Source organism: Gallus gallus, chromosome 1, assembly GCF_016699485.2.
Source record: "Gallus gallus isolate bGalGal1 chromosome 1, bGalGal1.mat.broiler.GRCg7b, whole genome shotgun sequence".
In the NCBI taxonomy this organism is placed as follows: domain Eukaryota; kingdom Metazoa; phylum Chordata; class Aves; order Galliformes; family Phasianidae; genus Gallus; species Gallus gallus.
This window is the reverse complement of record NC_052532.1, coordinates 39,135,862-39,163,852: the sequence shown is the minus strand read 5'-3', so window position 1 is coordinate 39,163,852 and position 27,991 is coordinate 39,135,862. Positions and strand designations below refer to the sequence as shown.

The window sequence follows — 27,991 nt, the reverse complement described above, 5'->3', positions numbered from 1 at the left end:
CCTTGTAGTGAGGGGCCCAAATCTAAACACAGTTCTCGGGTTTGGTCTCATCAGAGCAGAGTACAGCGGGACAATCACTTCCAGCTTCCTTAGTCCTGCTGGCCACACTATTTTTGATACAAGCCCAGTTATTACTTTTGGCCTTCTTGGCCATCCTTTATTTTCTCCAAGAGTTGTAAAATTAGGAAAATATCTTCCCCATAATATTTTATTCTGTTAATGACGTACAGGAAAGAACTGGAAGGACTGTGTTCATATTTAGCCCCCAACCATTGTCATTCAAGTCCAAGTGCTCTAAAACCAGTATAGCACTTTCTTGCTCTTATTGGCAATAACAATTTCCTTATTGAATGTAGCAAGACAAAAGCAGACCTTCAATGAAATAGCTCATCTAGATGCATGCTTTCTAAGGTCAGCAGCAATGAAATGAAAAACATACCTGCCTTCACTGTTACCGTATCAATACTTTCTTCTTTTTTTTTTTTTTAAGATCAACCTCAGCAATAGCAATGTAATGGATACCAAATCACTAGTAACATACGTTGCTTCCAGTTCTTCCTATACCTGACAGTGTTTCATTAAAGACGTTAGAGCTTAATTAGTATATATATAGTACAAAGCCATTGTCACAAGCCATTTTGCTTTCCATTATTAAAATAAATTAGTGATGGTTCTTGAAACTTGGATGAAGTTGTCACTTCCTGTAGTCTAAACTTATTCAGTTGTCTTCTTGGGAGACAACAATACGGCCATATCAGCAAGACTGACATTTATGTTAAACTTCTGCTCTAAAAACTGCAGTTAGCAAGGTCAAAAAGCTTTGGGTAAATTATGGGACAAAAATTCTTAAGATGATTTGCAACAGTGATTTGTTATGGAGCCAAAATTGTATTGTCAAGGAGGAAGCAGATATGTAGTGAATATGAGCAAAATACAGTACATCTACTTTACATGCTGTCAAGTGTTAAAGGCAGGAATGATTCACAACTGTACAAATGCGCAGTTCTGAAACCGTAGGAACTATTTCCACTTGTATCAACCTTTCAGAAGTAATAGATTTGCGTATGGCTAGTGTGTGGAGAAAACTGTTTTTTTTTTTCCCTCCCTAAAATGGGAAATGTTTGTCATGAGTTTAATTAAACTGCAGTGAGTAACTGAGATGCATAAGAATAAATTTGTTGGAAAAGAATGAGTCTAAGTATTTAAAATTATCTTCTCAGAAAATCTCCTCTGAGATTACCTCTGCTCTCTTCCAAGCAATGGAGGATACAGAGGTCTTTTTCTTGTTTTTGCACTCTACAGGTGTACAGGGTCTCCTGCGTAGCAACTCGTTACCCTTGAAGAGTTGTTGCAGAACGCATGAGGAGTTGAGAGAAGTCTCTGAGAGGCTGGAAGACAGCATGGACATGCAAGTTGGGATGAAAACCACATCCTGAACTCCCAAAAAAAGAAAGTTGAGAAAGCTACAAGGAAGCTCCTTTCATCTGTAGATCCTTTGAGGAGATTTGTACTGTGTGTACTCACACAGTGCATGTTGAACAGACAACTAAGATGCCAGCTCTAAAAATGTTCCTTCCTATTCTGTATCATTAAGCTATTGCTAAATAATCTAGTAATTCTCCTGAAATATGGCATGCAGTACAGGAAAGCAAGCTCTCAAAGTCCCTTGTTATCATTTCACCAAAGCTCAGAAAAGAGCCCCCAAGGAAGCAGGATGCCTGAGCTCTGACCCTGCTGGAGCAGAGTGGAGAGACTGAGCAGTGGTTGAGTCACCCCATTTGAAAACAAATCTATATCTAATTAGTGAATCCTTGCAATAGCCCTGGGAGGTATATAAATATTGCTGCTCTGTTTTACAGGAAACTGAGATGGAAGGGGATGAATTCTTCTGTGTTATAAAAAATGCCATTAACCAGTTAAATGAAGGCAAATTAGCTACTGATGTGCTTTGATTGTGCCTTATAAAGCACAACTTACACCCCACCTGATTACAATTTCAGCTTACATGCTCATATTACAGAGTATTTTTTGTATTTACTTTTTTTAACCAGTATTTACCTTTTTTTTGATCCAGTTCTTTACATTTTGTTAACTTTCACAGCCTACTAACAGTGGGAGTGTTCTCCGATCAAAGGAAAATCACTGACTTGCTGGTAACTAGGTATCCATTCACTCCTAATTCCAGGGAAGTATGTAATGCAAGATGAAATAAATAGCATCTCAACATAGCACAGCAGAACAAGCAAGGTGCAAATCTAGGTACACTGGTAATGTTTATGAGTGGAGGATGGAGGGAGTTTTCCTTGTCTCCTTGTGGAGCTGAAAATAAAAACAATATCAATACAATAAGTAACGTGGAGGAAAATTTTTGTGCTCTGAATAATATTGGACTCATCGGTCTCTTCTTGGTTGATTGTGAATTTGGCTGATCAACTTACTGAGTGATCATTTGAGCATTTTAAAATATATTTCTTTTAGCAAGCAAAATAATATTATCTGTTGGTGATTCTGTAATCAGATTTGATAAGAACCACAACACTTTGCTGTTAAGATGACAGTGCTGCATATATAATCATACGAGAATACCATGTGTTTCTTGCCACTGCTCAGTCCAGAACACCATATTTTCTTGCACTCTCTGCCTTCATTATTTAGTAAAAAGAATTTTTTTCCTTTGAGTGGATTTCACTTGAATATAACCAGAAGACTCACAACTGATTTTGAACATCTTGAAGGAACGTATTAGGCAAATAAAGTGCACTTTGGGGTTTCCATATTGCTGAGTTGAAAGGAAGACATTTTCAAATTGGTACATGCTTGGGAATGCTAATGAGCAGTCTTGGATATATGTCTAAAGAGAGAAGTTAGAATGCTAGTGGGTAGTCATCTTCTGCAGGCTGTCTGCCTAACACTAGATAAAAAAAATATTTTGATTGAAAAAGCTTCTTCCTCTGTACAGGGTTTTTCTCTTCCTTTTCCTTTTTATTTTTATTTTTTTAATTTTCCTTTAGTTAAAAAACAAACAAACAAACAAAAATTTTAATCTTCCTTGCCCCTTTTTTTTTTCCTTTGAACTAGTAATTGGGAAATAACCCCACATATTTTTAAATATTCGTATATATATCTGATACCATTGACGTTTCCTCCCATGCATATGGTCCAGTCTGTCTTATTACTTTTTCTATCTTTAAGATAAAGACCTTTAAGACCTGATGACAGCTCATCACCACTAGTAAATCCCTGAGCTTTACTAGTGTTATGCTGGAGGTTCTTCCAGGCCTGAAGTACTCTATATATTTGCCTCCCTCAAAATGATGCTATCAACCTGTAAGACAAAGAACATCCTAAGATGCCAATTGGAAAAGCCTAAATGTTTACTGGCAATATGTCTCTTTTAGAACCTTTATAGGTGAATTATATGCAGATATATAGATAGAGGTTTTATTGATGCATCTATATAATCAATGTTATGAAAAGATAGGGTCCAAATATCAGACTGTAAGAGAAAAAAAAAATGAAGATGTCAGCATGGAAAAAATGATAGGAAGATTTAAAAATATTTATAAAACAGGAAAGAGAGGATTAATTAAGAGCATGGAGATTTTCCATTATCTTTATTAAAGGAGTTTATATTGATCCAACATTGGGAAAAATATAAATGGACAAAAAAAAAAACCAAAAAAAAACTGCTGAGTGAACAATGAAATTATAGTTTCTTAGTTCTGGACCATCAAAAAGAAAAACCGGTATCATCCAAGGTTAAAAGTGACGTAAAACTCCTAAGTGGCCATAACTGTCCAAACAGGAAGGAATGATGGAGTAGTTCAATTACACCGAACATAAATTAAATACATTTGTCAACGAATTCTAATGGCAAGATACAGTGACTTTTATGCAAGTGAAGTCTCCAGAAGTAACTTTTCATATAGATTGACTAGAAGTTTGAGCAGTATTCATTATGTGGAGGAATCTTTCAGAAGGCAGTATCACCTTGTAGTTTTCCTACAATAGGCATCGTAATGAGAACCATCCATTCTTTTAAATAGAGCACCCATACTTTGCTTTCAACAAAATGGTTATCTCATTATTTTACACGAATTGTTTCCAAACTTTATTTCTTTGTATAAAAAAATATATATCTGTTATATATTATGTAGTTGAATATGATTTTACCATTAGAGATCTATACATCTGGTATTGCCTTCCTGAAATCTGTTTTAGTCATAATATAAATGGTCATGTTAAACAGTCTTTTGAAAATGATCATGGTAATGCATCTAACTTTATTGAAGTTGTCTTATGAAGTTAAAATTATTTGCTAGTCTCTTTTCAGCCCAGAAAACAAGTTTCTTCTGTAATCATTCCATTACTTTTTAAAAGAGATCTGACAAGCATAAACATTCTCCTTATCAAACTCCTGATTGAGAACTGAACTTCTGCACTGCCAGATAGCCGCTTATCTTCAACCAACATAGCATTCTAAAAATGTAGCTGGTTGCAGTTATTAAAAATTACATCTGCTGAAGTCTCAGCCCACAGAATACACCATATTTTATTACAAGACTATGTCTTCTAGAAAGATACTTCCTAGTTTAGGAACTGCTGTATCACTGTTCAACTGTGAGAGTGTACAGGGTATTGCATACACCCACATACATATCCAGGACCTCTTACCTAACTACATTGTTTTTGTAACATGATTCTTCTGGTGACTGAAGAAAAGAGACAATGAGAATAAAGAATGCAAAGGTAGAAAGTGTTGCTCTTGAATTACAAACTATCATAGGATTTCACAGGAATAATCTTTTAAAATCGAGTTATTGTAGCCTTAGTGCTCCAGTAGTGTTAATGTGGTTTTAAAGTGTCAAATACTCAATTTAAAGGCATCAAATATAATGTATTTGCATCACTAATTCATGATAACTACAGCTAAAACGGGAGACTTTAAGTTCTAAGTCATAAGCATCAGGAATTACATTTAGGAACAGTAGAAAGTTCAGATTTCACCCCCTTCAAAGGTCAAAAAGAAATAAATAAAATAAGACACAGCCCTGAACTTTTATTAAAGCCAGATCTTGCCTTTTTATGGTATTTTTACCTGAGATCTGTACAAACATTAATAACACTAAGTTCTGTAAGCCTTTCAGTCTCCATTTAACAGATAGAAGAAGAGGAATAGAAAAAGTTACTGTCTAAACTCCCAGTGGTACTACTTAGATGCTACTAAGACAGCACTGCTTTGTTTGAAGTATTACAGAATAGCCCAAATTCCCAATAAATTTAACAGAAAAGATTAATAAGCCATTACTAATGGAGGCAGATCTGAAGTTACTGAAGATGCACCCTTAGAAATTAACCGTCATGTGCAGTCCCTCACTGGCAATAGGAGTGGGACTAGAAAGTTCTATTTGAATTTTTGTCTTAGAATTCACACTGAGGAATGATTCAGCATGTAACAAACATTGGAACAGATAGCGTACTCTCTGTATATACAAAGTAAAGATTGATTTGCAGTTTGGATTTAGTTTGCTTAGTGCAAAAATCAACTTAACCCAGATTATTCTGAATAGTCAGCCTCTTTAAAGCCAAGCCAAATTAGACTAACCTAGACAGCAGGTTAAGTCCAACAGCTTGTATTGGCACTTTGTAAAATGTCAGCGCATTAATTCCGCTCCTTAACTTATATACAGAGCTCTCTTAAAAACATATTTTTATCTAGATCAATAATGTACCTGATAGAAAAAAACAACGACAAAAAACAAAACAAAACAAAACAAAAAAACCCACATATGTCTGTACCTTGCAACAGAATACGCTGTAGGTACACTTCAGTTGTGTCAGAGCACATATATACATGTGAGTACAAATGTAAGAAACACCAACTGCATCAGATGGATGGCCTATCTAGCCTAGTATTCTGTCTGGCACAGGTAAAATTACTTAGGAAGAATATGCAAACCCTACCATTTCCACTGGTGGTCTCCCAGAACTCAAAATAATTCAGCGGGTGATGCTAGAAGGTATATGTGTGAGTATCCTGCTTTAGTTTCTGTTTATGGATATTTGGCCATGAATTTACCAAATTCTTTCATGAACTTTATGAGGGAACTGGGATTGTTTGGACTGGAGAAGAGGAGGCTCAAGGAAGACCTTATTGCTCTTTACAACTGCTTGAAAGGAGGTTGTGATGAGGTGGGGTTGGCCTCTTCTCCCACATAAGTAGCAATACAACTAAAGAGAACAACCTCAAGTTGCACCGGGGAAGATTCAGATTGGATATTAAGAAAAATGTCATCTAAAGAGTGGTCAGGTGCTGGAATGGGCTGCCCAGGGAGGTAGTGGAGTCATCATCCCTGGAGGTGTTCAAGAAATGTTTAGACGTTGAACAAAGAGTCATGGTTTAGTGGGGAAATGGTGATGGTAGGTGAACAGTTGAGTTAAATAATCTCAGAGGCCTTCTTCAACCTTGGACATAAATTACCCGAAAAGGTAATTTCTTTTATTTACCAGATCCCAGTGTAATGCAGATAATTTATCAGATCCCAGTTTAATGCAGATAATTCCCTCAGTATTTCCATAGCCTCCCTCAACATTCTCATGAGTTTCAAATAAGAGATCAGGAGCACCTTAAGAATGGTAGATAGGCCAAAGTGCTAGTGGTGTATATTTTATTGAAGCATTGGCTTTAATGTCAGTTTACCAGTTCATTTTTCCCAAAGCTGTTTTTCACTAGAGTATAATAATTTTGATCTCTTCATACTGTCACGGCTTCTTGGTGAATCTTGAAAATATCACAAGGCTAAATGAGATCTTAGTTTACCTTTAAATAGATTCAAGCATCTCTAAGACAAATGTTGTTTAAATGTGGAGCAGAAAAGGTCTCTGGAAAAAATATTTGGATCTCTGCTGAAGCCACAGCAAGGTTTTCCATTTCTCCATTAATTCAGTATTCAAGTGCCAGATTGAAAATGACTCTTGCTTTCCCTCACAAGGACTACTTTAAAATGAAAATGACACTAAAGTACAAGGCAGTAATTTATCTCAGGGTGTCTGCTACATTTTAATCCTATTTATGTCTCTCTTTTCTCCTATTTACACCATTCTTCAGTGGCTTTCATATGTTTCCCTAAGGTTGTTCACATCATGAAATTTCTGTGGTCTACATGCAGGGCAAAAGTATTCAAAGGTAGATGAATGTGGAAACCAGAAGTGTTGTCTATCTTACCTGACATGCCTCATGACTATAGCATTTATAGAAGTTCAGCTATATCAACCATACTTGGGAGTAATATCATAGAATTAGTACAGTGTAGCTCTTTCACAATCTTGAGAAGTAGTGGACTGTTCCTCAGCTCACAGCAGCACCTGTTGTAAATAAAATAGGATCCTACTGAAGTACTGAAATTTTAACAATGTCTTAATCTGTAGAGAAGAATGCCCCTTTCCAGCACAAAGAGTATAGAAACCCAAATGTAAGTGGAGGAGAGAGCCTGTGGAATATGATGTTGCAAGTTTTCCTCTTGAAACCCTCAGGAACTGTCTACCATTCAGGCAAGCGTGTAAATCCTTTCATCTACATAGCTTCAGTAGCCTCACTACCATCTTAGTCTTCAAAACAGAAGTGAACAAAACAGGTCTTCAAAACAGATCCACCTATACACGTATGAACAACACAAATGAGCCAAATCCTGTTGGAAGTTGTAGATTTTCAGGACTTGACATGATGGTGCAAAACTTGTTAATTCCTTACATTTTTTTTCTCATGAATGACATGAAAATTTCTCTTACATACTGCAGTTCTAAAAGAGTGCAATACTTCTGAGAAGAGAAAGAACAGTTCTTCAGATTTCTAGCTACTAGAAAAATTGGAGAGGAAAGATGCCATTTTCTATGAGAAAAGAAGGATCAAATCATCATTTCCACCATTCCACAGGGGAAATGGAAAAGTACAACATCAGTGAAGCATTCATTCTGTACTGAACCACAATTTGTTTTGCCAAACACTGTGCAGAACTTGAAACTCAAAAGCTGGAAAAACCAGTGCCCAGCACATGCCTCCCTCCAAATCTTATAAGGATATTATGATAAATTCAATGTGGAAGTGCCATTCTCAGTACTTTTTTGAGTAGGAAAATTCCCAGAGGGAAAAGAATATATATATAAGAATATATGTATACAGTGAGAGTCAGATTAGAAATCTTGTTGTCAGAAGGCAGGACAGAGATTTCAGATTGATCTAGTGAAGGCTAGAGAGTTTCTCTGAGTTAAAGCTAAGGGAGAAAAAAAAAAAAAACAAGAAGAGAAAAAGCACACTAAATTTACATGGAGCTGTAGGATGTAAATCCAACCTACTTCAATAGTTTTTGTAGACAGTCATTTGGAAGAGGGATGCTATAGCCAAGAATGCTTTAGTTTTGTGGGGGGAAAAAAAAAAAAAAAAAAAAGAGCAGCGTTGTTGTTGTTTCAGTTTGCAGTTGTTCTTATTGTTTGTTTCGTTACCTTAACTCAGCACCATGATTGCTTCTAAAGAAAGAAAATACGTTGGAAAATCATATAAAAGCCACGTTGATCTGGTCTGTTGTGCTTTCTTTAAAGGGACAGCTCCATACTTGTTTGCTTTTTCTCCTGCTTCATAAATATATGATGATTTAAAATGTGCAATATGAGGACATTAATAAGAATTATGTGTAGGATAGAAGGGGGCAACAGGAGGCAGACCTCGCTGTGTAGAAACTGCTGAGTCTTAGGAATACTTAGGGCCATATTTCTTTTCTGCTGTCACAGGTAACTGCTTGGAACTGTTCTCTCCTGAGGGTGCACATAAGGCTGGCTTCATTCTTTACTTACAATCTATAGCTAGATAAGCTGGTAAAGGAAGTGAACCAATTTTCAGTTAATGACACTAAAACAAGACTGAGCCAAAAACATAAAAGTTGTGCTTAGTCTTGAATTTTTATAAAATTGATTCAGATAGTCTGACCTAAGCATTGCTATTAACATAGCTGAATTCAAGGAGCATATATTCAAAGCAAACTTTGATATTGAAACTAAATTAAAATTGATTTTGTAATGGGAAAGCCTTGCATTCCCTCCTTAGTTAAAAATCTCACTTCATACTAAGTAGTCTGGGTTTGACAAGTCAAGGAAATAAAATCAGTTATTTGGGATGGCAGGCAAGATCATCATGAAGGAGAACTGTGTGGACACAAGATTATTGATAACAATAAAAAAATGTATCACACACAACATACCATTCTTTCCTTTGCAGTTGTGCCATTGCTAGGCAACTGAAAATGGATGAGTAGATTTTAGCTGTATATCTATACCCTTCATTTGGAGAATCATGAAAGGGACTTCTGAAAAACAAACATCATGTTTCTGATCAGGATCCAATATGGCTTTACTGCTACTGAGGACTAGAAAATGTATTATTTCCAATACTATAAATTTTGTTGATAAACATCACAGTATACTTGTAAGACTTTTAAAACAATGCAGCTTTCTGTTTAGTAACAGAATATTTTCTTAAGCAGATTTTTATGCTCTCATTTTTTATTCACCATATTGTAGTATACAAGTTGTGTATCCTATACTTCATGAAATCACCATTGGTGAGTAGAGAGCATAGTTACTCAGCACTTAAGTTAAAAGTACTCATAAAATTTACTTCAGTTGGGACTGTTTGTATTTCTAACAGGTGGTAACTCTTTTTGCTTAAGTAGGTAACTTAATGACTTCTCTGTCATTTAAGATCTACTGCCATTCAACACTCATTACCTTTAATACATGCTTTAGCAAACATTTAACTTCTTAGTTTTAACACTGTTGCAACAGTAAGGGAAGAATGACTGCTACCATAACGTTGGCAGTGGTTGATAATTTACACTTCCTCTATAGCCTACTACCCCTTAATAAATAAATAAATAAAAATAAAAGAAAGAAATAAAGAGAGAAATAAAAAAAAAAAAAAGGAAAGAGAAAGGAAAAAAAAATCCACTCCCTTGATAATTAGTACCCTTTGTCAAAGCTTCAGTTACAATTTGACGAGAAAATATTCCTAAATGTCAAGAACCATGCAGTCTGATAAATATGGATGACATTTAAAAAGCAGAGGAGGTAGTTCTACAGAAGCAGAAGAAGCAAAAAGAAATGCAATATGTATTTACGGAAAGAAACAGTTTTTCCACCATGTATTCTCCTCATATATTGACTGTTTTGTACTCCTGGTTCTTCTTTTCAAGAGCACTGTGAAGCTTTTGTCTCATATCAAATGCCTTAGCTGCATTTCTTCATTATAAAACAGCACATTTCAACAGCCCAGGTCTTTCCACTTGTAATCACTCAGTATAATTGATTGAGAAGATAGAGTCAGAGAATCCTCCAAATATTTTAATTCTTCAGAGTTGTTTAAATTTAGCAAAAAATGACACCCTGAGAAAATGAAATGGCACGTACTCAGAAATTGCTAACTGTGATATAGATCAATCACAGCCCTTGGTGATTACTCTTTAAACAAGTCTGTCTCACAAGCAGATTCAAAGGAATTGACCTTCTGAATGTTAACAAACAGAAGGCAAGATTCTCCACTTCTGACAACTTTAAAATCTCTCTTGTTGGAAAATCTGAAAGACAAAGCGTTTTTAGCAGGTGGAATTAGAGAACTACGTTCTCCATATTTACCACTCTAGGGGTACAGGTATTTTCATTACTAAAGCCTTTGTTGGAACAAGACTCATTAAGAAAGCTATAAAAGAATGGAATATTATCGTGTAATGAACACCTAATTGAAAACTAATGTGCAATGAGAAAGAAATAAACTTTGTGACGATAGGATTAGAAATGTGTCTGACTACAATGGCAGTATTTGTAAGATAGGATGACATGAATTCATCATCTTCACTTCCAGATCTAACAACCTCTCTGATCTGAGAGCATCAAGAATGTAAATGCAGTTAAACAACAATTCCCCATCTTAAACAACCAGCACTGAGATTGTGCAGGTACTCCACCACTGTACTACTATAGTTGCTTGGGTTTACTTGGGCAATGGTAGTAGAAAAAAACATATCCTATCCACTGTGTTAACTGTGAAGTAGATGAACCATACTTCCGGCTGGGTGTCTGAACTCTGTGAGGTTCCCTACTCTCTGAGCTACTCAACTAAGGCTACTTTTCTCAAACTTCTCAAACTGAACAAAAACCATCCTGTAACACTGCGAAAATGTGGTGGGAAATTTTTCCCTGAATCAATTTCATGAAGTTCCTAACTATGTTTGACGTGTTTGTGAGGATAAGATTTAAAAAAATACATTTATTTCATAGTTAATTTGAATATCAAACAATGTAAAATAAATCTTGCTCAAATTACTGTGTTAATGAGTCTTGACCTTTATTTTAAACTGACACAGCTTTCAGATGAAGGCAGTAGTGTAAAGAACAGTTATCACAAATATCAAAATACGCTTACATTTTCATATATGATCCACCTACCAAGAGTTTACTTAATAATCTTAAAGCTGATGCATAGCTCATTAAAATTGCTGCCCTTCAACCATCTCTAAGACCTCCATTGGTCTGATGCACTATCTCAAGTATATCTCCAACACCATATAGTTGGAATCTCCAGTATTTTGCACAGGAAAATTACTGTGGTATCGATTCCAGAGTAACAAGAGACCCTCACAAAAAATATGTGGGAGATTTACTGAGTGAACCATTTCTGTACTCACAGACAGTTCAATACAATTTTTAAGGCAATTTTTTTTTTCATGCTCTTGCAAGTATGAAGTTGGCCTGAAAACTTTTCCATTGATGCATATTGAAGGAAAGTAAGAGCCATAGACTGTAGCATTGCAGTGCTTCTCTGGTTTACAAGAGTGTTACAGTCTGGCCTCTGACAGAAAGGTAATGCTTTATTGGCAAATATTACTTAAAGGAGGAATTTGTGTATGAACACTGTAGTGGAATACCAGGGTCACAGCCTGAACCAATGGATGGGCTACATGAGTGTGTGGGTATCTGGAGCGGGGTCTGGAGCCACCCCTTCTGTCTCTGCAATACTTCCTGTGCAGTTTGAGTCTGCGCGGGTCCCCCTTTTGCTCCTGCCCCTCTCTCCAGCGGTGCGATGGTACAAACGGAGGAGGCTCACTTTCCTCAGCTCATCCCTCTCTCCACACTGTTACCGGGAGGGGTGAGTCAATTCCTTTTTGATATCTTTTCCTCTAGTGCCTATTTCTTAAATAAAGGCTCTGTCATTGCCTTCACTTGTTCTACAGCCACTGAAAAAAAATGCACAGAACCCTGCAAAATAAAGTGTATTCATACGTATGCATATTTCTCTAACTGATAAATAAGGGAGAACATGTAGAAAGAGAAAAAAAAAAACGTGTAGTACTGAGTTTTTTTAAAGACACAGATCTTCAAGCCCTCTCAAAAGTGCTGCATCCAACCTTATCACTGATAAAACATAACAGTTCTGCTGCTGATTTTCTGGTGTTCAGAACTGTGACTTTTTTTTTACAATATCTGCTATGTCATCACTTGCACTATGAGAGTGTCCCCAGATTTGAACACAGGCCACTGGTTTCAACACCTCTCCTAATTATTATTTATTTCTATGCATGGTGAAACCATGGAGAGCCTTGCCACTGCTTTCAGGGGGACGAATCTTTGGCCTTTTGTGACCAACTACCTCTGCCCTGCAGTTAAGTAACGCATCTACACATTAAGATCAATGTTTTCATGTTCATACACTGTATGGCTAAACTAGAAAGAAAAATTTTATATTATCTGTTTAAAGACTCAGTGACACATATACATTTATACATAGCTGCAGAAACTGTCCATAAGCCATGTGATATTCTCTCTATACTGTATTTTAAATCACAACCTTTTTTATCTGCTCTGCCCTTGCATAGCTTGCTGTGTTAGTTGTGGGCTGTTTTTTATTTTGTTGTTGATTTCTCAAATGAGCTTTCCTTCTCGCACTGGACTATTTGATATGCACAGCACAGCAGTACTTTTAACTAGAATGGTAGTTATACAGAGGGAAATGTGTTGTCATTTCTCCTCCTTCTGGGAGTGTTTTGCAAAAATCTCTTTTCACAAAAAAATTCATTGTGTCTTCTTATGGGTGACAGAATTCAAGTAGCAAAAGACTAGTCAGAAGGTTATTTAAAATCTAATCCCTTTGTTTAAATACTCATATCCATTAAAAAGAAAAAAATATATAATACATTTTAAAAAATTAATAAAATCTAAACTTTCAGATGCAGTACGTGCTTTTCATAAAACCATGTATTTGAGATTGAAAGCCATTTGATTTTTTTTTTTTTTTTTTTTTTTTTTGGTGACATTGTCATCTTTTTCTATGGCAAATGTAAGAATATCTTTGTTTTCAGGAATAGTACTTCAGCATGAACTTTGAATCCCAACCCCCCGACCATCAGCTTCTTCTAAGATTAGCTGAGTGCATTGGGTCTATTTAACCATTAGCTTTTATTGAAGGATAGATGAATATCAGTCCCTGAAGAATAGTGAATTAGCTACTGCCTTGTAGCCAAGCATTTTCTCTTTTCATTCTACAATAGGTCTGCTATAAGCACAGCTTTTCATAATGCAACTAGCAAGTAAAGTGGCAGGTCTGAAGAAAAAAATGGAAATCTTTTGGAAAAAGAGAGTCTAACTTGCAAGGGCTCTTGCTTTCATTTTAGTAATCTTAGATAGAGGTGATCTTTCCAGAATAGACTTTTAAGATAATAGGATTTGACTGATGCTTAGCTGATCCAAAAATATTCTAGTATTAAACAACATATGCTGAATAGTATATAGAAAAGTGATAAAATCTTCGTAAAGAAGGAAGTGAAATATAAAATATAGCCACATGAAGCCCCAAGCAAAGAAGAAGAAAAACTAAATAAATAATATTTATGGTAGAGGGAGTTACGAATTTCTATTGATGTATCTGTGTTTATCCTTATGCTTATTTTCCTTTATTCCCAGGGAATTAATCTCTTATTCTTTCCCTCCATATGAGGCCAACAGAAATTATATCAGTTTAAGAAGCAGATGAATCAAAATTACTATTTTTTCTTCCCTTATTTGAAAATATCTATGTTTATTTTGCAAGCATTAAAAACATATTACATTCTATTTTCATTTAAAGCTCACACAGGTCCTGGATTTCTTTCTTTTAAATTTAAAAGGATGTTCCTGACAAGCCAACAGAAATACATCTCCATGTTTTCTTCAACACAGATCTAGAAACAGGGAGGAAAGGACCTACAGATGCTAATACCGCAGGCCCTTAAAATCATGGTACTGAAAACCTTAGAGACAGCCAACACGTTGTACAGGTAGAAAAATACAGTGATTTGGACATTACAAATTCTTTCTCTCTCTCTTAAGAATCAAGGAACCTTTGAATCTAGGAACTTTGTATTTTAGTGGTGAAGGGCACTGGAGAAATGAAAAACACACCCAAAAACAAACAAACAAAGAAACAATGAACAAAGAAACCCAAAATGAAGACTTTAAAGGCAAGGCTGGATGAAGCCCTGAGCAACCTGATTTAACTGTGCATGCCCCTGTTCACTGCAGGGGAGTTGGACTAGAAGACCTTTAAAGGACCCTTCCAACTCTAAGGATTCTATGACTCCATAATTCTGTGATTGCATTTGAAGCAAAGAAGTACAAAACAGCCTCGGGAAAATACTGGAGGACATTTTCTCAGGCTCCATCAATGATGAGAGAAGTGATAACATCCCATTAATGGGAAAAAGAGAAAAAGGAAGGAAGAGGAAAAAGGAAGGAAGGAAAAATGACTTATGTCCTGGGTTTGTTTCTCCAGCAATTTGTTACAAGTGGAAAACTATAGATTTTCATAACAAAATCTGTCAGTGTAACAACATTTAAAAATTCATCATGCAGATCCAAAAGACAGAGAGAGTGATGGTTCAGGTGATGTGCCCTGGGATCTTGAAAGGTAAGCCATGTACCACCAGAACTCCCTGTGGTCCTCTATGAACTTCCAATTTTCATCTCATTTTCTTTACATATTCATGACACTCCTGCCTTCACCTCTGCTGATTGCTCCATTCTTTCCTAAACATTCATTAGAGAAAGGCTTTGGAGAGTTAAGCTAAATATGAAGCAAGAAAGCACAATGATTGTGGGAAAGAGGGAGATGAGGAGGTATGTCCTGAGATGCTCTAGGAAGCAACTAGGTCCTACTCAGAAGCTGCGCCATCTCACTCAGGGCACCTAGTATCTCACAGAGCGTGGTAGCCCTCATCCCACACCTGAACAGCATCTCTGAAGAAAACATTGTGGGGAGTCATAAAAATACAGAGGATTCAGAATGGACTGAGGCATGTGTCTAACAGATAGTACAGAGGCATCCATTGCATTGCCTCCTAAGTCTAACTCTTCCATGCACTGAAAGCAGAAAATCTTTCTAAGGTCTAAGGACAGGACTGACATATCAAACACTATAGCAATAGATCAGCCTAAGCCTTTCTCCAATTAATGTTTAGGATAGAACTGCTTTGTAAGTGAAAGAAATATGAAGTTATCTACAGTACAAGATTGAAAGATAACAGTTGAATAATAGGGATAAGCAGTATTACTACTTGGGAATTAATAGTACTACGTGGGAATGAGGAAACTTTGATTAAAAAATAAATTAGTACTTTCCAAAATTGATTTATGTTGCCTTGTGATTGATTAAAATGGACAACAAATGAAATACAAATTCTCTGGACACTGATGCTGTGATTTTGGTTGCTTCTGAGTGCCCTGATCTTGGCCAGAAAGCTGTAGTTGAGCCTCACACCCCTAAGAGCTTCAAGGTCTATTCACTTCACCTTCATGGATAATTAAAAGTTACTAAGCCATGAAATGTGAACACATTCAAGATAGAAAGTTTCATTTCAAACTATGGCACTAAAAGCTAAGAATATGCAGCAGATGTGCTCAATAATACATATTTTCTTTTTCATGTTAGAGCAACATCACCACCTTGCATGTATGCATGTTTCAGCTTGAAAAAAAAATTTCAAAGACACTAAAGACTAGAGATAGAAATGCAGTAGATTGATGTAGAGACTGCTACCTTAAGAAAAGTAAGACAATATGCTAACCTATTCCTTTGCATATTTGGTAGTAGCTCCATAACACAGCAGCTAAATAGTGACAGTAACACTCCTAGTGACATCTGGCTCCTTGAAAGGTTTCCCTGGCAGCTCTGGAGTTTTCTCTAATTTTATCACATGGTTAATTTGTTGATGAAAAGTCTGCAGCCCCATACTACTTGATAAAACAGTATAAAACACTGGGGGCATGTAGAATTTTTGGAGTTGTATCATATCCCTTTGTCCAGTATGGCCAACATTTCTCAGTTTCACTGCATGCTGGAAAACATTGTTTAAGCGCAGCATGTTGTTCCCCTACCTGGAGGCATTTGAGGCCAGGTTGGAGGGGACTTAGAGCAACACGGTCTAGAGAAAGGTGTCCCTGCCTATAGCAGGGGGTTGGAACTAGGTGATCTTGAAGGTCCTTTCCAACTCAAACCATTCTATGATTCTACATCCCAGATTTGTGATTAAATATAGGCAATTCTTTTATAAGTACACCTTGGCTGTATGCACCACTTTCCTCATCCGTGAATTGCTCCAAAGCCAGGACTTTTGTCTGAGAGCTCTGCTGTAGAAAGTACTGCCTGTGCATCATAATGGAAAAGCTTAGAGGGACTAGATTGCAGAGCATCTAGAACAATCAAGTGGCTGCAAAGGAACTAACTACTATATTGGTAACTTCACAAGGTGCTGAGTTAATCAAAAAGGTATGTACTATGGTTACTACCATAAGTAAATTTACTCTTTTCTGTATTGTATTCTTCAGCAAACACAGTTTGTGACTTTCCCATCTATTTAGATAAAAAAAACAAAAACAACATTATTTCCTCATGCAGGAGCCACGGGCCACTTTTATCACATTTTGCCTGAAATTTCTCCATTCTTTGCCAGCTTTGATGAACTTCATTCATCCTATGGGCGGTGAGAAAGCGATCTCCTTGCAGCACTTTCTGGCTGTTTGTATGCCTGAGATTCCCTCCCAGCACTTACAAACTGCTTCAGCTTCTTTCGTGTTTTCTAGGTCAGTTGCTTTGAATGCTCGATCCTAGCCTTAGGACTGTAAAGATTAAGCACTGCAAGCTTAGAAGCAGCCAGGTAGGGATACCAGCCAATTCTGGCTCTCACTAAGGAGCTTAATATCTCTATCTTTTTTTTCTTTTCATTTTTTATTTTCTCCTTACTGCTTGCTGTAAAAATCCTCATTTGATTATCCCTCTGCCATCAGGCAAGATACAATCGTACTGATAAACACAGTGTTTGGCATAAAATACTGAAGCCCCTGAAGCCAGTGATTTGGAATAGGAATACTAACACTACCTATGCTGTGGGCAGGTTTTAGTACATATGTTTGTAAATCATATTTCTTTTGAATGCAGATTATCTCTCCTAGAAACTTACATAGATTCCATTCTGTTGCTATGCAGACTGCAAAGCCTGTATACTTTCAAAACATGGAAGGAATTTTGTAATTTTCTACCCAGTACACAGCTTATACCTGTAGCCCAACATACAGCAGGAGAACAATCTGAAAATAAACTCAATTATTTTAAAAGTAAGAGCTAGAGCAAGTCATTCAAATTAAACCACCTTTTCTGCTGAGGTAAGACTATTGACCTGCTTACAGATTACTTCCAAGAAACAACAGCTTGAATCAGGAAGTAGACACTCCTCACAACAGTAGTATTTACTCTTAAAATCTGCCTCATTGAAGGGATGGCCTAGAGCAAGAGTATCCAACATTTTGGCCACACTGAGTAAAGAGAAATGTCTTGAGCTGCATATAAGCTATGTAATACAGTTAATGTATAGCAGTAACAAAACTTATTTTTTTAATGTATTTTTTACTACAACATCAGAAAAAGAGGGCAGTAAAAAGATTAAACTGTTGGGAGACCTAACCTTGTTTTTGTGAAACATGAATCAAAAACACATCACAGAACTAGTTAAAAACATGTTGCAAATTACTTTATACTTTTTATGAGCCTTTTGAGATGTTGAAAATTACAAAATTTGTCTATTGTGAACTGTTAGCTTATTAAATTATTTTATGAAATAGCAGAAGCCCAAGTTTAATCATTAAATAAGAAAGCTTTCATGTGTACTTAGTAACAAAAAACTCGTGTCTTCACAGGTACATGCATGTGTAGGTAGGTTTAAGTACTATTATTTGTAATCACTGCATTTTACTCTGCCAGTGGCTCAAGTGCAGGTAACGTGTAACACTCAAGGGTTTCGATTTGACTGAGTGCATATGATGGCTTGAGAGGCAGACTTAGGAGCGTACTACCCCTCCCCTACACAGTGTTCTGATGTAGCCTACCCAGTCCACACTCAAGCTGTACACAATCAACTCATAAAGAATATTGCTATAATCACAAAATAATGTTAAAAATTTGCAATCTCTCCAGGGCCACATGTGGCTCATGGGCCATAGGTTGGACACGCCAGGCCTAGAGCATTGTATTCACACAGCTAGGGATGCAGATTCATGAGGCTTAGAAGCTGATATTTGTACCAACCAATGTGGTGGCACCTATTGAAATACAGACGGGGAAAACACGGGTAGGCAAGTTAGTTTTCATTCTGCCCTGTGAGATAAAGGCTGTAGGAAATGTTGCTCATCAATTAGTGTTTGCATCGAAAAGCAGCATCTGATACAGAGCTGTCTTTGGGACTGTGCTCCATAAATTAACTTATGCAAGATAAATCCATGCATATTTGCTAGCTTTGATAAAACTCACATATTGATGAACATCTTTTAGAAGTGATAGTTCAAAATTGAGACTTTACAATAGTTTAATTATATCTGCTTCCTACTCATCCCCCAGATCTATGCAAAACAGTGCCATTAATTACTCTGCCCAATGAGATTACTAACAAGGTCACTGATTGATAACAGAGACTCAGTGTAAGCTGTGAAGTCTGAAACATCATTTCAAATAAGATCAGAAAGGCTTTGTCACTCAGTACTTTCAGGTCACTCTCAGTCACTTTTCTTTGCCAGTGTATTTATTCTTCTTCACACCACAAAAGTTTTGGTAATGTAAGAGATTAAGAAATGTTTCAGTAATATAAGGCACTCAAATCACCCAAACCAGAAAGCAGTTTCATGAGCTCCCTTTCTAAAACATAGATACTTCTTCATTCGGCACAGTTCCAACTGATATGTTCTAATCTTTAGTATAAAAATCAGATTTTTCTATTTGGAAACTTATATTTATTGTATCTATTTGGAAATATATATATATATATGTGTATATATATAAAAAATTCAATAACATTCTTGTTGGAAACTAAAATTGAAATGTGCATTTAAATTTTTAATTCTAGCATACAGGAATATATTCTCCTCACAGAAGACACTACAGTTATTTCACAGGTTGTGAAAACCAATGAAGCACTCTAGCTACAGACTTCGTCGGACCAATGGAATAGGAGAAACACTCAAATGGAACATGTCACTCTGACTTTTTATAAGGAAATAGATGAAAGTTAAGATTAGGACTATCCTTAAAATCCTAGCTTGATTGGCACTCTTTATTTTCTTGATCCAAGGAGAATACCCTTGTTAAAGTGGCAGAGATATACTGTGCCAAGTTCCACGTTCCACATATTTCCGTCTTCGCAACATTCCATGTCCAGCATGAAGGGCTCTTGCAGGACTGGGAATACCAGTACATACCACCCATGTTCATGGCCTGACAATTGTGTTCAGGCTGAACTGCTGCACAAACCCCCTTTTGATTCTTGTGCTGATCTCTTGGTGGGAGATTAGTGATATTTTTTGAGCTGAAGGAGATGCCTGTAGGGTTAGACAGTATTGAAACGTAGGTAGTACAAAATACCTTCTGGACTTAATCTGAACCCTACATACAGAGTAGATAGCACTCAAGATGTGGCCTTCAATTTTTTGGAACTGAGTTTTATATTCAACTAGTGACATTAATATATAGCTATGAGGGCAGTAATTTTAATTAAAATATAACTCTTATCAACAATCACTTTCAGGTACACATCAACAGCATCCATCAATAATTTGTAATTAGTCTTCCTGTCAGCTAATTGCCACATAGCTCTCAATCTAAAAAATAAGCAGATTCATGAGAACATGAATGTTGCAGGATGTCAGCTAACAAGCATCTATGGAAACGGGAAAAAGATTCACTGAAGCAGCTCTGTAAATGGTTATGAACGCAACAATTTGGGGAAGCAATTTTGTTGAAATAAGTGGGACAATTGAGTATTATCAGTATAGAAACCTCATTGGATGTCCATCATCCTCTGGCCAAGGCTTGATGGCACTATCTGACAGCAAAGTGGCTTAGAATGCAGCATTTCTGGAATACCTCTTGACAAGCTTTAGGGGTCTCTCTACCTACCATTCCAAAAGATATGCCTATGTTCCAAACCATCGATTTTACTTTGGTTCTGTTTAATTCTTTTCTCCATTGATTGCAGTCTTAGTGACTCATGCTAAAGAAGTGGAGTGCTTTGCAATCAAAATACAGAACCTTAAAAAGGTCAGAATTAGTTTCGCACATTACAATAATTTCCAAGATTGCATTAAAACTCCAAATTCTGATGCCCTACTCAGTGAAAAAAAAAATGATACTAAATGTAAAATGCACAACAGGATTTCACTCTCTTGATAAGAGGCCATAAAAGATCGGCAAATGATCCCATAATTATAGAGTGAAATATAACACAGACTTTTATGTAACAGAGCATTACACTGGGAAAGCCAGTCATTTAAAACTAAAGAAATAACGTTAGAGTTATGTTCCTGCATGGCCCTGGGGAAACATGCTCTAATTGACCCTGCTCTGAGCAGTGGGGGTGGACTAGATGATCTCCCTTCTGACCTCAGCTGTTCAGAGAGTTTGTGATTCCTTCAGAGATACCTCTTACACACCGATAGTATATATTCAGGCATAATTACAATGTCTCATGATATTATTTTCCACAAGAACCCTGACCTGTTCAGAGACTGATCTAAAGCTTAGTGAAAGCCACAGGAGTTCTTGCAATGGACTTCAGTGTGGTTTAGATGAAATCCAATTTCATATGGTGGATGAAATCTCCTAAATGAGAGAGGAGGACTGGCTCTTTCCTTGAGTTGATAATCATCATCACAGCAGCACAGGGCACGACAGCAAGGAGAACAGTTGCTACTGACACAAATTATATTTAATATCAATGGACAGAGCATTATGCAAAATCTAATTACTACTTAACCAATATACTAAAAAGGTGGTTTTATTCACTGTTCACTAAGTGAAGGCCTGCATAAATATTACATATAAAATACAGGTATGATGTGATCTGTTCATTTTAGTCCACGTTTGTTCTAAATTATTTCAGTACCCCTTTGAAACAATTTCTTTACCTTCAACTGAGCTATCCCAAATTTATGAGGATCTGAATGCAACAAGACTGGGCCCACAGTCAGACAGAAAACGACCAGGCTTGTACTTGTCATGGCAACTGAGAACGTAATAAACATGAAATTTTCTCCTGGGAAGGTGTTTAAAGGTTTGCAGTGCTTTGAGCTACCATAATGTCATTCAAAACTGAAAAACTTTATGGTGACTGACTGTAATGACTCTGGGAAAATAGTGAATATTAGGTATTTCTTCTTTGAAAGCTACATAGTTTTTTTTTCTCCTTTTTGATTATTTTGCTTACATGAAAGTTCTTCTCCGCATCTCATACAACATCTGCTGAGACTTTTGAGAGCTAGCTCTTCGAACGGTGAGTGGTGTTTTGTGAAATTATGCTTCTCTATCAGTTTGTCTTTCTGTAAAACACTCCAGGAAACTAGATGCAATTACTCAGTCTTGAAAAAATACTCTGCACTGCAGAAAGCATAGTATACCTTCTGGATTTGAGTTTGGTTAATTAGCTTTCTTCTTTTGGCTATAAAGACATTTTCTAGAAAGCCTGAGAGAAGTTACTGAACACCTGATAGAAGAAAGCACCTTAGATTGCCTCATGTTCATCTCCTTCTGTTTCCTGTTATTTACTACATTTATTAATTCAGTTTATCTCAGCTCAAGTATGAGTTCTTGGCAGAAAGACTACTAATTTGTCCTGTAACTTTACAGTCAAAAGCAACAGACTTTCAAACCCTCATTGTGGCAGCTATGCAGAATGGATTTGTAGCAGCAGTAGTAGCTACTGGTGAGCGCCTCTTGTGTGAAAAGTATTTCCCAAGTTCATCAACCAAATAAACTGGTCATTACAAAGCTTTCATAAATGTACTAAGTACCACATAGATGCAACAAAAGTACAGACACAGGTACAATTTTTAAGTTTTCATAATGTAAGAAAGCTCTGCATCTTCTGGTAGAGACTCCATCTATTTTTTCTTGAGAAAGAATACGAGCTTTTATCTCCACAATATCAGGAATCTAGAAGTTATCAAAGTTTTAAAGATAATGGTCTGTTATCTGTAGGGAGTAAATTTTACTTTTGTTTTGTTGAACAGCACATACATACCAATACATTATATAACTGAAAATTTCTGACCAGAAGTATAAAACTCGGTAGTTTATCTTTTGGGGAAAGAGGAAATTATATAAAAATGGAACTCCCTCAGTAACAAACTAAAATTGTACCACATTTTATTTTGATGACATATTGTGTTATTTCAGTTACCTTTTCACCTTATCTTCCTAGTGGAACAATTGTCTTTGGAAGACTAAGCCATTTAATGAAAAACAAGGAACAAAGGAACTCAGCCAGGAGATAGTTCAGAGTCAGGGAAAAAAATAAACAAAGAATGGCATTTTTAGTAAACAACACACAGTGAAATGTAGTAATACACATAATATATATGGTTTATATAATGCACATACTGTATAACTTTATCATGTTAATATTTTTATATTATTTGTATAAGTTATAGATATCTGTGAAAGATAGAAGGTATGAAGTAGATTCAATCTTGAAAGAATTTTGCTAAGAAGCAGAGTTCTTCAATGAAAAAAAGGAGGTGGAGGGCAGGAAGTTGGAGCCAGTGAGGCATGATAGAGTCCTACTTTCCTGCAACAGTGTGTTATGATGTCCTATGCTGTTTAGTCATTGGTTTAGTTAAGCAGCTGACTGAATATGATTTATGTAATCAGTAGCAAAAAAAGACATTATTCTGCCACATCATCTCCTTTACATAACCAGCCAAATTTGGTGCAAGGATGACTTGTGAATTATTGGCTTACCCCCCAGGAATGGTACGGATTTCTGATGATCCTGGCTGCTTGAAATTCTTTTACTTCCATGTTATGCTATAAAGTTCAGGTCAGAATAAGTGCTTTGTCTAAAACAGGCTCATATATGTCATTCCTGAATAGAAAATAACTCAGAAAGCATAACTAGGAGTCAAGGATCACAACCTGCTATTACACTGGGATACTGCATCCCCTACCTTTTCCCTCCCTCACTTTTGTTTGATGAAAGTATACTACTCCTAGCAAGATTGATATCTTCTTCCTGTGAAGGATTTCCATGCATTTGGTCTGCTCCTTCTGGTTTTCTCGTGATAGTATCGAGCCTCATGAGAAAATGGCAGCATTCAATTGTTACTGTGTATACTTGGTGTACTAATTTCTAGGCCTACCATGAGAGTGGCTGAACTAGTAACGGTATGTATGATGCTAATGAGCCTGAAATTGTTTTTCTTGAAGCTCCAGCAACTCTGTACCTTATTTTTAGAAATGTGTGGGAAGTCCTTATCTTTAGTATCATCAGACTGTAGGTCTTTCAGCTAATATATCATATGTAACTGTTTCATAGAATTTATGGTAATAGAGGAAAATGGAATATAGAAAACAACAGACTGTCAAAACAATTGGTCAATATTCATGCTTGCTTTGTTCTTCCTGTACTAAAGGGAGTTTTGTAAGACTGGGAGACCAGCTAAATGATTGTGGGTATATTGTTCATTTCTCCACATCGTGCCTTTCTTACTTGTTTCATTACACAAAGAAGATAAAAATTAATTGAATGTTTCCAACATGCAAAATTCAAGAACTTAAAAACCTTACAGAGAAAGAAAAAAAAAGGAAAAATGTGCTTCAAATGGGATGTTTACCTGTGTTTACATCTTCAATTGCTGAGCCATTGCCACTACTGTCTGCAGCAGGAATCATCTACTAACTGTATATTATAACTGAGTATATCTGAACCCCTCCAAGACCAGTTTTGACTCATTCAGTACATGTCACAAGTAAGCATAAAGGCTCTTTTGGTTATCACTGTTTTGATTTCCAAAGATTCCCTAATTTTCAAATTAGTTAACAGAGTAATTGAATGTTAATGTACTTCAGCATGTATATGAAATATAGTTCTGATTAATCATTCAGAAGAAACATAAGGAAGAAGACTTAGCTTGTCTGTTCCGCTTGCAGGCACAATCTAATCCTAATATATCAACAAGACAGAACTCACAAGCTTAGTCATGGTTGTTCCCAAAGTTTAAGGGGTACACGAGATGAACAGCAGTTTTCCAAGGAACAAACTGTCGTAGGTCTGTGACATTTAGGTAGCAACATGAATGTTCAGAATCAGCATGGTACAGAATTCAGTACAAGTTATATACCAGTAAAGATACCCAGGTCTTGAATCTAAAATTTGAGGACTCTAATGATTATAAACAACATCTTGCTGCTGTCTTTCATATAACAGGTTCTAAACTGTAGAAAGATTTAAGTTGGAAGAGACCAAATTCAACTCTGCTACTGCTCTCAGAGCAGAGAGAACCTATGTCAGCTTGGTCAGGTCCTTACTCGGTTGAGTTCTGAATATTTCCAAAGGTGGAGATCATAAAAGTTTTCTGGACAAATTGTTCTGGTGTTTGATCAAGCCTCACTGTCATTTTTCTTTTCCTAGCACCTAAACATAGACACATTTCTATTATTTCTTGTCTCTTTGTGTTTCAGCAACAAAGACACAATATCAGATGAAAGTTACACTTTTTTTTCCCCCTCCATGTCACTTCTTTCAAACATTAGAAAACTATGACTCATTATAGGGGAAATATTTAATACAAGACGTGAAATTACCAAAGCTACCAAGGAAAGGAAAAGTTCCCAGGACAATTGGAAATAGGGATGCCACTAAATCCAATTCTGTGAATTCAGGAAAGAAATACACTTTCCCTAGGAGCAAATGGGTTTCAGCAATTTTTTTTGCTCACGATCCTAACAGAAATACAAAAAATATTCAAAATACTGAAGCTTTCGTAACAAATCCACATGTACCACAAGTGACAGTTCAAAACTGGACTGTGTCAGGTACATGGTTTCAGTTTTCACCACAGTCTGCTGATTACTCAGCTTTATCTGCCACAAACCAGCTATCAGTAAGGAGACCACTGAAGATGGTTTAACAACAATTTTGGTTGCCCAAGCAAATGAAGGGTCATTTAAAAAAAAAAAAGTAAAAAAAAAATCAATTACAACTACTTCTGTAGTTCCAATAGAGAAAACTGACAGCAAATACACTTTATTTTTTCTATGTCTTTGTGGCTTTGAACTGGGTGACTCACCTGACATATGAGTTTACAAGAACACAGGGGCAAACAGACAATCCAAGCTTAGAAATATTGCAAAAATTATTTGTTCATGACTGAGTACAATTCATTATAGCTTTTCTAGGTTAGGAATTTATTCATGTTCATTGAAATCCTGTAATAATGCAAATGTTTTAGTGTCATAAATACATTTGTTCACATCTTAGCTGAAGAGAAATAAATGAGTTACCCTAATCCAAACTTGGTGTTTGTAGTTGTAAAATTAAAAATTGCAGTGCCTGACCTTCAGTCACATACAATTGGAAAACATCAAGATTTAAACTGGCTTTTCTTATGACTTTGTGCAACCTTAACTCTCTTTTAGGTTTCTCCATTGAAATCCTCAAATGTCTGAGGACTGTAAAAATAAAAATCTATGTAAACAGAGTCAATTTGTTATTAATTTCTTTCAAGAAGTGGATGCATTTGTCAAAGTGTCTTGCAGGTTAAGGACTATATTTACCACCACATCAAAACTCTCCACCGTAGGATCTAAAGGTGACAGAATGACCATCTACACATCATCCACATAACAATAAAAGGAGAGATAAAAGAATAAAAGGAGAGCTCCTGACAAACAAGGAAAACTATGCACTATGTAGTTATTTTTGAGAGGGATACGAGATTAATCTCTACCGATGAACGTTTAGAAACTCTGCCCTGCAAAGCCAGAAGCTGAGCTGGAAATAAATAAACAGGGCTGTTTTTTTGTTTGTTTTTAATTTATTTCTAGTGAGTTGCCATATGCCCTGAGGATCATGGTGGATGTAAATGGATTTAATTGACTATTCACTGTAAAAGAAGCCAGATATGCTAAGCTGGGTAATAGAATGTAATATCTGTAAAGTGATTGAGGATGACAACCTGAATTGTCTCAAAAGTATGCTTGGAAATTCCTGCCCCAAACAATACTCTCCTAGTACTTGTTAACAAGTTGTCCGATTTGGCTGCAAACTGATTAAACAATCCCATAATATTTTCTAGGTTATTACCTTTGGATCTACTGACTAGTCTGTATCTCCACCAAAGATATTTACCCTGGTTTGTAGGGCTCTCCCAGGTTTAAAAAAAAAAAGAAAGAAAACTAAGGGGAAAACCAGTGTCAAAGGACTACTCAGATGTGCAGTCACTGATGCAAGATATAACTGAGTTCTTGTCTAGGCTTCATTCTGTATGGATCATTTTGACAAACCACTTTACAAAAGTGGAATACAGACTAGCAATTTTCCAAAGTGATGTTATAGTTATTTTCTTGTCTTCTTTCCCTTCATCTGTTGGAGCAAGTCATCTGAAACTAGGCTTCAAAGCAAAACTCTTTCATTATTGAAAGGTTTCCTTGACTTCCCAATGTATTTCCCAGGAAAGGAGCAAAAGATACTGATACCTCTGTTTAGTCCATAGTAGAAATACCCAAAACAGCAAACAAAAAAAGATTTCAACATTGAAAATCCCTCAGCTCCAAGACCAGTCTTAGGAAACGATTGGGAATTAGGCAGTTTTTTTTTTATTATTATTATTTTTTTAACTTGAGAATTTAGATTACATTTAGATGTTCACATTCAAAATTCTCAGAAAAGAACTGCAAATCAGGGAATTGCCAAGACCAGTAGGCAGACAGAACTTTGAAGAAAAAATTTGGCTGCATCATTACAATGTGCAGTTTCTCACCTTCCTGTGATGAATGTCTCATCCTCCATTTTGGCCTACTAGTAAGCTAACATACCACAGCAACATGCCCCAAAACCTTACTTGAGACAAAAATTCAATGGATTCTGTAGCTGAGAGACTTGCACTTAAGAACAACCTAATAATAGCCAAGTGCAGATAACTGCAGTCCTGTAATGATTTGAGATATGTTTTAACTTGATGAATTCTCTTTAATGCTGCACTGTTGTTGTATGTGTCAGACTCCAAACATCAAACTGATCGAAGGTTTTATCTAACTGGGTATCTTCATCTGTGCAGAAGCAGAAAGAGACTGAAGGCGAACAGGAGACGTCTGCAAGTCCCTAACGATCACTCATTCATGTGGAAGCACCACACAAAGTAACTGGCAGCTCTGCAGAAAAAACAGCCAGGCCAAAGGTACCATTAACCAATCAATCAATCACCTGGCAAAGCAGAACAGGGAGTTGTTTGTCAAAAGGAGATTAACTTAATTTTTTTCAAGTGTTTTTGGCTAGTTGTTTCAGACACAAGAAGTGATGGAAAGGAACAAGGTGTAGGAGAAAAAACAACAACACAGCTTGAGACTTTGACCAGTCCTCTTAAAGCACAACACAAAGCATAT

General features: G+C 36.3%; 1 long non-coding RNA gene across 2 annotated transcripts in view; it reads left to right on the top strand.

The window, feature by feature from the left end:
• The window catches only part of LOC101749434, a 71,374-nt gene that overhangs the window by 36,867 nt on the left and 6,516 nt on the right, over nt 1-27,991 (top strand). Inside the window, exons 3-4 of one of the 2 annotated variants that reach the window (XR_001465560.4) lie at nt 1,303-14,983; nt 27,667-27,786. This is a non-coding gene — a long non-coding RNA (uncharacterized LOC101749434). Of the gene's footprint in view, nt 1-1,302; nt 27,787-27,991 lie in introns of both variants that reach the window. The other variant, XR_005848205.2, reaches the window with a different exon arrangement.